General features: G+C 45.4%; 1 long non-coding RNA gene across 4 annotated transcripts in view; it reads right to left on the minus strand.

Annotated features, from left to right (window-relative positions):
* LOC120408483 overlaps positions 1-14,168 on the minus strand; it is a 46,535-nt gene that overhangs the window by 25,615 nt on the left and 6,752 nt on the right. The window lies entirely within an intron of this gene.

Below are 14,168 nucleotides of genomic sequence, written 5' to 3' on the forward strand. Positions count from 1 at the left end.
TGCATTAAGAAAACACTTTCAGTTTCTATTGCCAGATGAGGCCTTCTATTTCAAAAGCAGCATCCCAGCCAACAAAATCCCTGAAACAATAAAACACAAAGCGGGGATACAGCTGCTAGTTCTAATTAGGCTGCTAGTACTTCAAACACACACAAAAAACAAGCAACTCGTGCAAATCTCATGACTGTTTCATCCATTTGATCTCCTGGACCAGTGGTTCTCAAACTGGGGCTGCCGCTTGTGTAGGGAAAGCCCCTAGTGGGCCAGGCCGGTTTGTTTACCTGCCGGGTCCACAGGTTTGGCCGATTGCAGCTCCCACTGGCTGCAGGTCGCTGCTCCAGGCCAATGGGGGCTGTGGGAAGCAGCGGCCAGCAAATCCCTTGTCCCCGCGCCACTTTCCACAGCCCCCATTGGCTTGGAGCAGCGAACCGCGGCCAGTGGGGGCCGCGATCAGCCGAACCTGCAGATCCGGCAGGTAAACAAACAGTCCCAGCCTGCCAGGGGCTTTCCCTACACAAGCAGCGGCCCCAGTGTGAGAACCACTGTCCTGGACTAACTAGGCCACAGATTGAATAACACAGTCAGTGAAGACTCAGTAGACATCCAATGTTTGCAATGAAGTCTTTAGCACACTATAATTGTTAATCCACTGCCATTATCTTTCCAGATTCCTGCAGGACTTCCATCTATTCTGGTGTCCATCCACTGTTCTACCAAGAATATCTGCTAATACAACAACTGATTGCTGGCAAAAGTCTCATGATTACATGAGTATAAGTTAGGCATAAGGCTGCGATTTAGTCACAGAGGTCGCAGAAGTCATGGAATCTGTGACTTCCAGGGGGTTCCATGACTTCAGTCTGTGGAGGTCGGGAGCTGCAGGGTCCTCCGTCGCCCACTGGGACAGGAAGATGTGGGGTACTCCTGCCAACTCTGGTGGCCCCTGCAGCTCCCTGCTGCTTGCAGCAGCGGGGGGACCTCCAACTCCCTGCTGCTGGGGTGGCAGGGAACCCCTGAGCTCCCAGCCGCTGCAGACCTCTGGGGGTGTCGGGCAGCTGCTGCAGAGAAACCCAAGCTCCTGGTCCCCACAGGTGACGGGAAACCCCCTGAGCTCCCAGCCCCCCACGGGCAGCGGAGGACACCTGGAGCTGCAGGCGGCAGGGGTACCCTGCAGCCCCTAGCTGCTGCAGGCAGCTCTAAGTCCCTGCAGCTGCCCCACTTGAAGTAGTGTGGGAATCCGCAGATCCCCATTTTGTCAGGGATACTTTTAGTAAAAGTTAGGAACAGGTCACGGCTTCTGTGATTTTTTTTCAGTTTTGCCCATGACCTGTTTGTGACTTTTACTAAAAATATCCGTGACAAAATCTTAGCCTTAGTTATGCATATTTCTGCCCTGCAGACAGCTTCATAATCATCATCATGGAGCAATAATGCTTTATTAAAAAGGATATGTACCATATTATACATTTTATATGTCCGCTTTTCCTAAATAAGGGACAAAAATCTCCCTTTTGGGGGTTATTGCTAGGGCCCTACCAAATTCAAAGCTGTGAAAAACACGTCGCAGACCATGAAATCTGGTCTTTTGTCTACTTTTAGCCTGTACTATGCAGATTTAATGGGGGAGTCCAGCGTTTCTCCAACTGCGGTCCCACCCCAAAAGAGGTTTATGGGGGGAGGGGGGGTTGCAAGGTTATTGTAGGAGGCTTGCAGTATTGCCACTCTTATTTCTGTGCTGCCTTCAGAACTGGGTGGCCAGAGAGTGGCAGCTGCTGGCCAGGCACCCAGCTCTGCAGGCAGCGCCCTGCCAGCAGCAATGCAGAAGTAAGGGTGGCAATGCCACACCATGCTACTCTTACATCTGCTGACTTCACAGTTAGGTCAGGACCCCTACAGTTACAACACCGTGACATTTCTGATTTAAATATCTGTAAAAATTGTAAATTTCATTATTAAATCCTTTGACAGTGAAATTGACTGAAATGGAGTGTGAATTTGGTAGGGCCGTAGTTATTGCTGTGTAGGGGTGAGGGAACACGGCTTTCCTTTTAATTCTTCCTTTAGCAGGAAGCTGGGGCTTCCATCTCCTAAATGCACCCTTCTCCCAAGATCGTCTGGGGATCTTAATAGGTTGCTGCAGACTTTGGACCATATTTTCTGCTGCTATAACTCCAGTGAACTCATTACAGCTACATCAGCCCAGGCAGAGATTTTTGCCACACATCTGTAACTTAATTGCAGGTTTGGGGGTGAAGGGAGAGACTTGGGGAAGCTGGACTAACCCTCTTTTCTTGATCTACCCTTCTGTACCCATAGAGCTTGAAGCCCACAGTGCTCCGGCCGAGGGAATGTGGGGGGCTGGAGGGAAAGAAAGAATGCACCTTGGAGGCTGCACTCCCTTTTTCATGCTGCCCTCATGCCTGAGACAGGATCTATGGGTACAGGTTCTTCTCTGTTTGCAGAAGCAGCGGGTAGCATTTGACCCTAGTCCTAGAGTATTTTATACAGGGGCGGCTCCAGGCACCAGCGCACCAAGCACGTGCCTGGGACAGCAAGCCACAGCAAGGGGGTGGCCTGTCGGACACCGTGAGGGCAGCAGTCAGGCTGCCTTCGGCGGCGTTTCTGTGGGTACTCCGAAGGCAGGGGACCAGCAGATCTCCTGCAGGCATGCCGCCAAAAGCCGCCTGACTGCTGTGATTGGGGCAGCAAAATACATAGAGCCGCCCCTGATTTTATATTGTTGTTTATTATTTTCATAGCTCCCAAAAGTGTGAAAGTCTAAAAAGACACAGTCCCTTCCCCAAAGAGCTATAGATGTGGCATGATGAGTGAGGGTGACAAACAGTGGGGCTAGAGCCAAATCATTATAACCATATAATTGAAAAACTCACATTTTCATCATTCCAGACTATTTGGAACTTAGATGTGCAGAATGCATAAAAAAATCTGCTTAAAATTATTGTACTCCTATATTAAGCATAAATTCTGTGCCAAACGCATCTGAAAATGTAACCAATAGTAGACACTGCAGACTATATTTCTTACAAAAGTTTTTCCACATTTTGAAATTATTGATTTACTTTTATAGCTAAATTAGCTTTTTGTGTATGCCTGTGATACAGATTTCACAAGCCTCCCGAAAGATCCTTTATCTCTTTATCTAGAGCTGTTGTGCAATTTAAGATTTTATATTATTGCATCATTCCTAACTGGAAATCACTTTGACCACTGCTGCTTTGAGAAATACAAAGACTTGTGTATCAAATGTAATTGAGAACTTAGCAATATTTTATACCATGATTATGCTACTTGATTTCATTTAATTTTTGTGTGTGTCTGGTGAATAATTATGCTCTTATTTTAGTAGTGAGGTGGCACATGGCATTACCTGTTCAGTACACAAAAGGGGATAACCCAAATCAAATGAATAAATAATTCTTAAAATCAAATGAAATTGCAGAGGAACCCCGATGATATATTTCACTAGTTTTTGGCATTAAGATAAAGCTAACCTCAATGTAACTTTTTAGCTTTTCTGTATTTTGTAAAATTCTTTGTATTAACAATTTTGAATCCCTTGTGTCCTGCACATTCTTTAGAGATAAAGAAAATGATTTTCAAATTCACAAATCAAGAGTATACATTTATCCCATGCAATGGCTCAATCCAGCTGCAACTGAAGTCAAAGGAAACACTAACGTGCTTTAATGGGAGTAAGATCAGGCCTCAACTGAATTGCAAGGCGATCAAGTAAAAGGCTGTAAAGCTTCTTAAATCCACATGTATTCAGTTATCCTTTAAGGACCTTAAGAGTCTTCTGAGCGAGCGTTTTTCTCTATGTCAAGACATAGTTGAAACATACATATAATACATTTTCAAATACTGAAATTGCCTTGGGTTCTGTATATTTTTCCCCATACAGACACATCTGCTATTTCTTTTCCTCCATTGTGTTACTGACAATCCTTAGACTGATTCACTCCACTAGTACTACATCAAGCTGCAATGACATCAGAGCTCAAGCAAAACAGCATTGGGCAAGGTCAGTGCCTAAAAGGGAGATTTTTGAGGCCAGAAAGTGATGGTGGTGATTCAGTAGGTGGCGATTGTTCCTCTGAGTCAGTACCAAGCAAACATTCAAACCTGGTGTTATAGGAACTGGGCTGCTGCAATTGACATCTTTAAGATATGACACAAAACAGAGGTCCTGATTATTAAAGATCACATGATTAACTTTCATCTCTGGCCAAATTCCAACTCAGGTAATTACATTCTGCCTTCATAAATTGCCCCTAATGTAATGAACTTGTTGTAGTGACCTTTAGAGTATCAAATGGGTAATGCATCTGAGCTTTTGGACAAGTTGGACCCGCCTTCCAAAAGATTTCTCACTTGTTTGTTCATTCATTCCTGTCTGAGCAAAAACACTGAATTACAGTGTTGCTGGTTAAAGTATGCATGTATTTCCCCTGTAATTTCAATTGGAGAAGTTATTTTTCACATTTTGTCTTGAACTCTTGTGTAGTGTTGTTTTGTTTTGTTAAAACAATTACTGAGATTCACCCCAGGGACAGTGTATGTCAGTGGTGGGCAAAAAATTCTCTATGTAGAATTTGTAAGTTAGTAAAATTTTGAAGGGCATTGGTTTGTATTTGGATAAAAGGCACTGCATAAATGCAAGATAATTCAATGCACTGCTATACATCTAACTATTGAAAGTACGCCTCCTAACAATTTGGTTTGTCATCTATAGAGAACCTGGATACATGACAGCTTGTCATTTGAATATATTTTGTAAATATCATTTTATTTGCACCCAAAATCTCTCTTGATATTCTGTTTGTGTGCAGCATAAATTTCCTGTTACTATTATGCATTTGTTAGTTTTTGTGGTCCTTAGGATTAATTGCATGTGTCTCACATGCTGTATGTACAACATTAAAAAATATCATTTTTTTTACCACTGATCAATATTATCTTAGGGTCTGGCCCTGCAAACACTTATTACTAGGCATAGTATTTAAGAATGTTAATAGTTCACAGTAGCAAGCATTATGCCTGATAATTTTTTGTAAGGTTGAGAGCCAAAGGAACCATTAATACAAGAAGTCATAAAATCTCCATCATGAACATCATTAAGTTTACAACAGGGTCTTTAATTTTTCTTCTTTGAGATTTCCTGGTTTCTCCCATTTATTTAGTAAATTTTTGCAAATTCTGCTGAGAACCACAGATTCTTGTTCAGCTTGAACAGCTTGCATATTTCCACTTGTGGTCCACAGGGCACAAGTTCAGAATCTTGTACTCATCAATGCCATTAGGGTTGCTTACCCTGGCGCCCCCCATCATACAGGGTGATACAAATCTAAAAGGGGAGTGGCCCCAATCACCTCGCAGTTCCTTCTGACTGCTAGAGGTCCAGTCAGCTTCGCATTCAATCAGTGTCCATAATGCTTTGCTCACTAGTTTTTCTTAACTTCTGTCCCTTTGAGGGCTATTTTTGTTTAAAATTAATTAGCTAAGCGGGATGATCATTAATTTTGAGTTATACTATTACAGGGCTGTTTTGTTTCAGAGGAAACTGAAAGATGATATGAAGAACAAATCACCAGACAGATCAAAATAAATAGTTCAAAATACATTAAATATAAGGCCTGGTCCACACTAGGACTTTAATTCGAATTAACCGTGCACCCGTCCACACCAGGAAGCCATTTAATTCGACATAGAGGGCTCTTTAGTTCGAATTCTGTACTCCTCCACGACGAGGGGAGTAGCGCTAAATTCGACATGGCCATGTCAAATTAGGCTAGGTGTGGACGGAAATTGACCTTAGTAGCTCCGGGAGCTATCCCACACTGCACCACTCTGTTCACGCTCTGGACAGCAGTCCGAGCTTGGATGTTCTGATCAGCCACACAGGAAAAGCCCCGGGAAAATTTGAATTCCTTTTCCTGTCTGGCCAGTTTGAATCTCATTTCCTGGTTGGACATCGGGGCAAGCTCAGCAGCACCGGCAACGATGCAGAGCTCTCCAGCAGAGGAGTCCAGGCAATCTCTGAATAGAAAGAGGGCCCCAGCATAGACTGACCGGGAAGTCTTGGATCTGCTCGGTGTGTGGGGCGAGGAGTCTGTGCTTTAGGAGCTGCGCTCCAAAAAAACGGAATGCAAAGACCTACGAGAAGGTCTCCAAAGCCATGACAGACAGAGGATCCAGCTGGGATGCAACGCAGTGCCACCTGAAAATCAAGGACCTGAGACAAGGCTACCAGAAGACCAAAGCGGCAAACGGACGCTCCGGAGCCTGCCACCACTGCCCCACCAGTGACCGTGGACTCTGACGATGGGATAGTGTCGACGGCCAGTGCCTCGGCGATGTTCACGGACGGGGAAGATGAGGAAGGGTTTGTGGAGGACGAGGCAGGCGACAGCGCTTACAACGCTGGTTTCCCCGACAGCCAGGATCTTTTCATCACCCTCACGGAGAGCCCCTACCAACCCTTCCCGGCTGTTAACCTGGACCCTGAATCAGGGGAAGGATCAGTCGGTAAGTGCTTAAAACATGTAAACTTTTATTATTAATGGAACAGGAATCTGAACTATGTGAAAAGGAGGTCTATATATATGGGGATAGAACAGAAATCTTCCTGGGAGATCTCCACGAAGCTCTCCTGGAGGTAATCGAAAAGCCTCCGCAGGAGGTTCCTGGGGAGAGCTTCCTTATTGGGTGCTCCGTGGTAGCACACCTTTCCGCACCAGGCTTTCATGAGGTACTCAGGGAGCATTGCCTCCCCGAGCATGGCTGCATAGGCCCCTGGTTTGTGCCGGCTTTCACGCAGCATGCGCTCTCTATCTCCTTCAGTGACCGTCCTCAGGGTGATCTCGCTCGGAGACTCCTGCATCTAATTAGGGGAATTACTGTAATGTTACGCCTGGTCCAAAGTATTTTTAAAAAATCTCTGGACAGACGGCGTAGCAGAGAGTCAGCACGCTGCTGCGTGACAAGCGTAACGGAAAGCCAAAGAATCAAATGGACGCTCATGGAGGGAGGGGGGACTGAGGATGCAAGGTATCCCACAGTTCCTGCAGTCTCCGAAAAGCATTTGCATTCTTGGCTGAGCTCCCAATACCTGTACGGTCAAACACATTGTCCGCGGCGGTTCAGGGCATAGCTCGTCAATGTACCCCCCCTCCCCCACCCCCAGAAGGAAAAGGAAAAAAAATCATCTCTTGACTCTTTTAAATGTCACCCTATGTGTACTGAATGCTGCTGGTAGACGCGATGCTGCGGCACTGTACTGTAGCATCCTCTCTCCCCCCACCCCGCCTCATGGGTGGCTGATGGTGCAGTATGACTGATATCCGTCATCATCATCATCAGCCCTGCTGTAGATGGTGTAGTGCAATACGACTGGTACCCGTCCTCGTCATCAGCCCATAAGTAGACGGCCTGCTAACCGTCTTCATCATAGCAACAGGGGGCTGAGCTCCATCAGCCCCCGCCCTTCATGTGTAAAGAAAAGATTCTGTACTGTCTGGACTGTCATAGCAGCAGGATGCTGTTTTCCTCTCCCCCACACTGCTTAATGTCCTGTCTGGACAATCATAGCAGCTGGAGGCTGCCTTCCCCTCATTTAATTTCAGTAACAAGTCACTGTTTCTTATTCCTGCATTCTTTATTACTTCAGCACACAAATCAGGGGACACTGCAACGGTAGCCCGGGAAGGCTGGGGGAGGAGGGAAGCAACAGGTGGGGTTGTTGCAGGAGTACCCCCTGTGAATACCATGCAGCTCATCATTCCTGCATAATCTGACACGGAGTGGCTGTGCTCTCTGGTTCTCTGAAACACTGGATCTCTACTACACTAGCCCCATATTCTATGCAGGAATTATTCTATTTTTAGATACCATAAAGGAGGGATTGACTCGGGGAGTCATTCCCAGTTTTGTCTTTTGCGCCCCCGGCTGATCTCGGCCAGGGGCACCTATGACAGCAGCAGAAGGTATAATGCAATACGGCTGGTAACCGTCATCACCTTGCCAATTTACAATGGCATGGTAGATGGTACAGTATGGCTGATAACCATCTCTGCTGTCATGCAAAAGCAAATGAATGCCGCTGTGTAGCACTGCTGAATCGCCTCTGTCCATGGCATCTAGTACACATACGGTGACAGTGACAAAAGGCAAAACAGGCTCCATGGTTGCCACGCTATGGCGTCTGCCAGGGTAATCCAGGGAAAACGGGCTCGAAATGATTGTCTGCCGTTGTTTTCCCGGAGGAAGAAATGAGTGACTACATGTACCCAGAACCACCCGCGACAATGAAATTTGCACCATCAGGCACTGGGATCTCAACCCGGAATTCCAAGGGTCGGGGGACACTGCGATGGGGTGGAACAGGGGCAGAGTTTATGCTTTCCGGATTGCCTGCAGCAGGAGTGCGCACGAGAGAGGTGCTGTGCATGCTCTTGTACACAGACACAGACTAGACTATGTTCATTGTTCGCAAAAATGGATCTTTGCAAGGAATTCACTCCTTTTCCCATCACACAGCTTCGACTGTCTCCAGACCTGCCACAGCATCCCCCTCACAGAGGCTGGCAAAGATTAGGCGGCGAAAGAAAAAGACATGGGACGAGATGTTCGCTGAACTTATGGGCTGCTCCCGAGACGAGGCGGACCAGCAGAGCCAGTGGAGGGAGACCCTCTCTCTGTACCAGCGCTCACACAGCGAACGGGAGGAGAGGTGGCGTGAGGAAGACAAGCAGGCGACTCAAACGCTGCTTGGACTAATGAGGGAGCAAACGGACACACTCTGGCGCCTTGTGCATGTTCTGCAGGACCGCAGGCAGGAGGACAGAGCCCCCCTGCAGTGTATCTGCAACTGCCCTCCCCCGCCACAAAGTCCCATACCCCCCTCACCCAAAATAACCAGAAGGAGGGGCGCCAGGGGGTGTTAAAACTGTCACTGCACCCCAGCAGAGTGCTCAAGTACCCAAAAGCTCTCATACCCTAAATTTTGAGAAGTCCTTTCCTTCCCGCCTCACCCAAGCCCCCGTCCCAGTTTCATCCCCTAACTATCTAGTTAATTATTAAAAATAGTTTGCTGTTAATTACTGTTTCCGCCATGTTTTTTTACAGAAGACTGTGTTTGAAGGGGGGGAAGGGGATTGGTAATTGGACAGGACAGTCACCTTTACCAGGGTACAGACACGGGGGCAGGATCAGCAGCAGGTCACACACATAGTGCAGTCAGTAGGCACCCTGGTCGGTATGGGAGGTGGTTTCCAGGTTCTGTGTGGGTGGGGGGGATGTGACTTTGTAGCGGGGGAGGGCGGTTACAGATCTTATGCAGCGGTCCTTGTCCTGGACCGCTGAGTCACGCAGCAGAGGAATCTGTATCCTCCTCCGCCACAAGGTCACATAGCCCCTGCACACAGAATCCCAAAAAGGAGGGATGGCAGGCTCCGTTGAAACAACCAGTCCGGCACTGCGGACCGCTCTAGGAGCAGGAGCCTGTCATTCCTCGAGTTCAGAGGCGGTCTTTACATCACCGCACACCGTACCCAGCACAGTCTGCATCCCAGTTTCAACCCTTTAACGCAAAGTCATTAATAAAGAAACCTTTCTTAAGTAACAATGGAACATGTATTTTATTTTTACACATGTGTTGGAAGTGGGGGAAACGGGGTGAATGGGGTATGTAACTGCAGAGGATAGTCAACAGTAACTGGGTAAAGAAACAGGGGCAGGTTCAGCTTCTCTGTAAAGAAACCGAACAGTCACAGGTCACACTGCTCGCTGCTCGCTGGTACTTGAAGAGTTCCTTGTCGCTGTCCAAGGCGCCTGTATAGGGCTTCATGAGCCAGGGCATTAGCGGGTAGGCTGGGTCCCCGAGGATCACTATAGGCATCTGCACATCCCCAACAGTTATTTTGTGGTCCGGGAAGAAACTACCTTCCTGCAGGTGTCTAAACAGACCACAGTTCCTGAAAACACGCGTGTCATGAACCTTGCCTGACCACCCGACGTTGATGTTGGTAAAACGTCCCCTATGGTCCACCAGTGCTTGCAGCACCATTGAAAAGTAACCCGATTTCTCAGCAGCTGACTGTGGAAGAGGTGGACGATAAGGTGCGAGGAGGTGAAAACGGCCATAACTGCAGCGGACTCCATGCTCGCAGTGCTGTGGCGTCCGCGCTGTCACTGACCAGAAAAGTGCATGAACAGATTGCCTGCAGACGCTTCCGGGGAGGGAGGGAGGTTCAATTGATGGTTCAATGATGACAGTTACCCAAAACCACCCTCGACACATTTTTTCCCCCAGCAGGCATTGGGGGCTCTACCCAGCATTCCAATGGGCAGTGGGGACTGCGGAAACTGTGGGATAGCTTCCCACAGTGCACCGCTTCCAAAGTCGACGCTGGCCCCGTTAGTGTGGAATCACAAAGTCGAATTACTGTCCTTAGTGTGGATACACAAATTCGACTTCGTAAGGTCGATTCCACAAATTCGAATTAAGTTGAATCGAACTACTCTTGTAGTGTAGACATACCCTAAGGAATGCAAGAAGTCCGCACATGTGAATGTAGTTATTGCAGACCAACAAAGAAGAAGAGGGGAAGTAATGTATAATGGAACAGCAGTGAAGGTAAATGGATTTGTTGAGGGGGTGGGGGTTTGATCCAGGTTTGCTCTGCACACTAACAAGGAAATGCCTATTTCAGTCCAAAGTGATTTTTATGAGAAATCCCAGTGTGAGTATAACTAAGATTGCAGCCTATAATGAGGAACTGGTGTTCTGAACACCAGAAATAGAGGGGTTCCAACCAAGACTTCTGAATGAAATAAAATGTAAAGTGACCAAGCTACTGATGAGAGTATTGCAGTTTATCCATTAAGCAGCAACTGCTCCTGAAGACAGTTAACAAGTTTGCTAAATGCTCACTGAAATCAAACATAAAAGGGGCTCAAACACAGTTAAATCAAATTAACTTATCAATGTGAATTAATATTTATAAATCATTTTTGGGGTATTTGCTCAGTTGTAGTGACTTAAGTGTACTTAAAATGTAAGTGCATATGAACAAGAAAAATATAATCACATTTCCACTGATATAGCCACAACAGCATCATTTTCAGAAGATCCTGGTTGTGACCGTGGAAAATTACTTTAAATCTGTCTCACTTAAAGTAAGCACTTTAATGGTTATTAATGACCTACCATGCTTGAAAATGTAGCTGGAGCAATAATCAAGAATTTTATTTATTTATTTATTTTACAATAATGTAAACTCGGTCAAAGTATCATTCAGAGAAATGTAGTAAATTGCAGGGAGCATTCTGATTGCAAGAGCAAGAAATAAATAATGGTGCTGAATTACTAAATCAGTAAATAACTATAAGGCACCACTAATTGCATAATCCCTTCAATTGAATACAAACTCTAATGGTACCAACATACTCTTCCTTCAGCTGGAAAGACAGACTTTTGTATCTGGTAGAGTTAATTAACCATTATATCTTTTAAGGCAGTGATCCAAATTTAGATTAGGGGTTAGCAGGTATAACTCAGCTTAGTTTGATCCTGTGATATTAGGACTCCATGTAACCTACATAATGGACTTATGCCAGTTTCACACTGGTATAAAGGAGAACATACATGGCCTTTTGTGCCTTAAACTCAAAGGCAATAATGTGTCTGTTACTGCTTGCTCACCCTGTACAAAAAGGAGGAGGACAGACTCTTAGGCCTGATCTCTGTGTCCTCTGAGAATTCAATAAATAAATGCTAAGTGCCAGATGCTTGTTTCTGGTCTGTGTGTGCCCAGCACAGCTCATTACGTGGCTTTAAAAGGGTGTGAAGACTCAGGGTATTGCTGAACATCTCACTATTCCTGAACACAAAGATCCAGTTCCTTAGCTTGTGTAAAGTGACATAGTTGTATGGAGCTACGCTGCTTTGCACCAGCTGTGGATCAGGCCAACAGAATGACACTGACAAGATACCTTATTAGCAATGAAGGCCAATGTGAACACATCAGTGGTTTACAAACTCTATTGACACCCCATTCTCTTCACAGCAGAGTTCAAAGTACTGGTCCTGATCTGCAAGCCACTTAGAGTACATCTACACTACAACTAGACGCTCATGGCTGGCCTGTGCCAGCTGACTCGGGCCTGGGCTAAGGAGCTGTTTAATTACAGTGTAGACCAGTGGTTCTCAAACTGGGGCCCCTGCTTGTGTAGGGAAAGCCCCTGGTGGGCCAGGCCGGTTTGTTTACCTGCCGGGTCCACAGGTTCGGCCGATCACGGCTCCCACTGGCCGCGGTTCGTTGCTCCAGGCCAATGGTGGCTGCAGGAAGTGGCAGCCAGCAAATCCCTTGTCCCATGCCGCTGGTGTAGACATTTGGGCTCAGGTAGGAGCCTCCTCTCTCAGACCCTCCCCATCTTAGCCCAAGTCATCTGGCACAGGCCAGCCATGGGTTTTTAATTACAGTGTAGACATAGCCTTAATGGCCTTTGGTTAGAAAATTGAGAGTGCATTAAAACAGCCTAGCTTGAAAGCATTGATAACATGGATCACAGTTGCTAGGTCCTCATTAGAGAGGAATATCTGAAGCCTACAAGGCAAAGATGGTAGGAGTTTTTCACCACTTGCAATGTTTGTTCAGAACACTGAGATGTATAAGAGTACCCCCAAATCTTCACACCACCTTGATGATCTGTAGTCTGAAGGTCTCTCTCTCAGGGGCAAAGGTAGTATATTGATAAGTTCCTTAAAGTGTTTCCCCCTTCCTATCTATATCACTTCTAGCTTTTCTGAGCTGAGGTCAGAGTCATCTTCATTTTTCTGCTGATTTCTTATAGGTATTGAGACATCTTAGTGATGATGGAGGCTACATCAGTGGAGAAGGCGATATAAAATTGTGTTGAGTTTCATCTGCATATTGTCAGCATCTAAGTCTGTAGCCATGTCTGTCTCTCTGAATAATGACAGGTTTCAGAGTAGCAGCCGTGTTAGTCTGTATCCACAAAAAGAACAGGAGTACTTGTGGCACCTTAGAGAATAAATTTCTTAGTCTCTAAGGTGCCACAAGTACTCCTGTTCTTTTTATCTCTCTGAACAGTCTCATGTAGATGTCAAAAAGGAGAGGAGAGAGCATTCAGCCCCTCATTAATCTCTGGGTTCTGTCTGAATGGAAAGAGTGAATCCAACATAGTACTATCTATTCACACAAGGTTCCATGTGTGTACCATCAGCACTATATGATCTCAATTCTCTTGGACAATTTCTTACTCCTAATTCCCAGTTAGTTCCCTTCACAAAACCAGATTGTTATGACATTGTGCAGAAAAGGGCTCAATATAACCCACAGAGAATAACAACAGAGACAAAAATGTTAATGCTAAATCACTACTGATCCTTATATAAGGATCCCCTCTTGGTGTGCTTAGTTTGACACACTGCTAACCTATACCAACATTACTGCTAGCATTACACCCGGTAGTAAATTATTATAACATCAGATGTCGGTTGGGGGTGCACAGAGGGTATAATTGTAAGTAGAAATTAGCTCGTTATAGTTTAAGCCTAAAATGTTAATATGAGAATAGTGTGTAATGCTAAAAACAATATTTTTTCCTAGTGCTTAGAACCCACAGTGGAATACAACTTGTAGATAAATACTTTTTGGTTTGATCCTGTGGCTGCTGCCATGAAGGCAAAGTTGTGTAGTGGTTAGAGCACAGAACTGTCTGTAAGGACACTTGGATTCTAATCTTGATACTGACAGTGACTCACCCACCTACAAAATAGAAATAATATCTACCCTCCTAATCTGGAGTCAGTGATGAGGTTTACTCAGTGTTTGTGAAACATCATGGGATCTCTGGATGGAAGAGTTTCATTCCATTGCTAGAAGTTTAAAATTCAAATTTTAACAGTCTCTACCATGTAGTCTATTGAAAACTGCTGTTAAATAGCAATAATTTTAGATTATAAAAGCTTTTAAAATTTTTCTTTGCATACCATCCTAGAATATAATTACCAATTCATATATATTGCCTTGTGTTTCATATGCTTTTTGGCTTACATTTAACAGGTACCTATCCAATTTATTATTTTGAACAAGTAAATAATATGATATACTTTCAAGATGTAA

This window comes from Mauremys reevesii, linkage group 6 (genome assembly GCF_016161935.1).
Source record: "Mauremys reevesii isolate NIE-2019 linkage group 6, ASM1616193v1, whole genome shotgun sequence".
NCBI lineage: Eukaryota > Metazoa > Chordata > Testudines > Geoemydidae > Mauremys > Mauremys reevesii.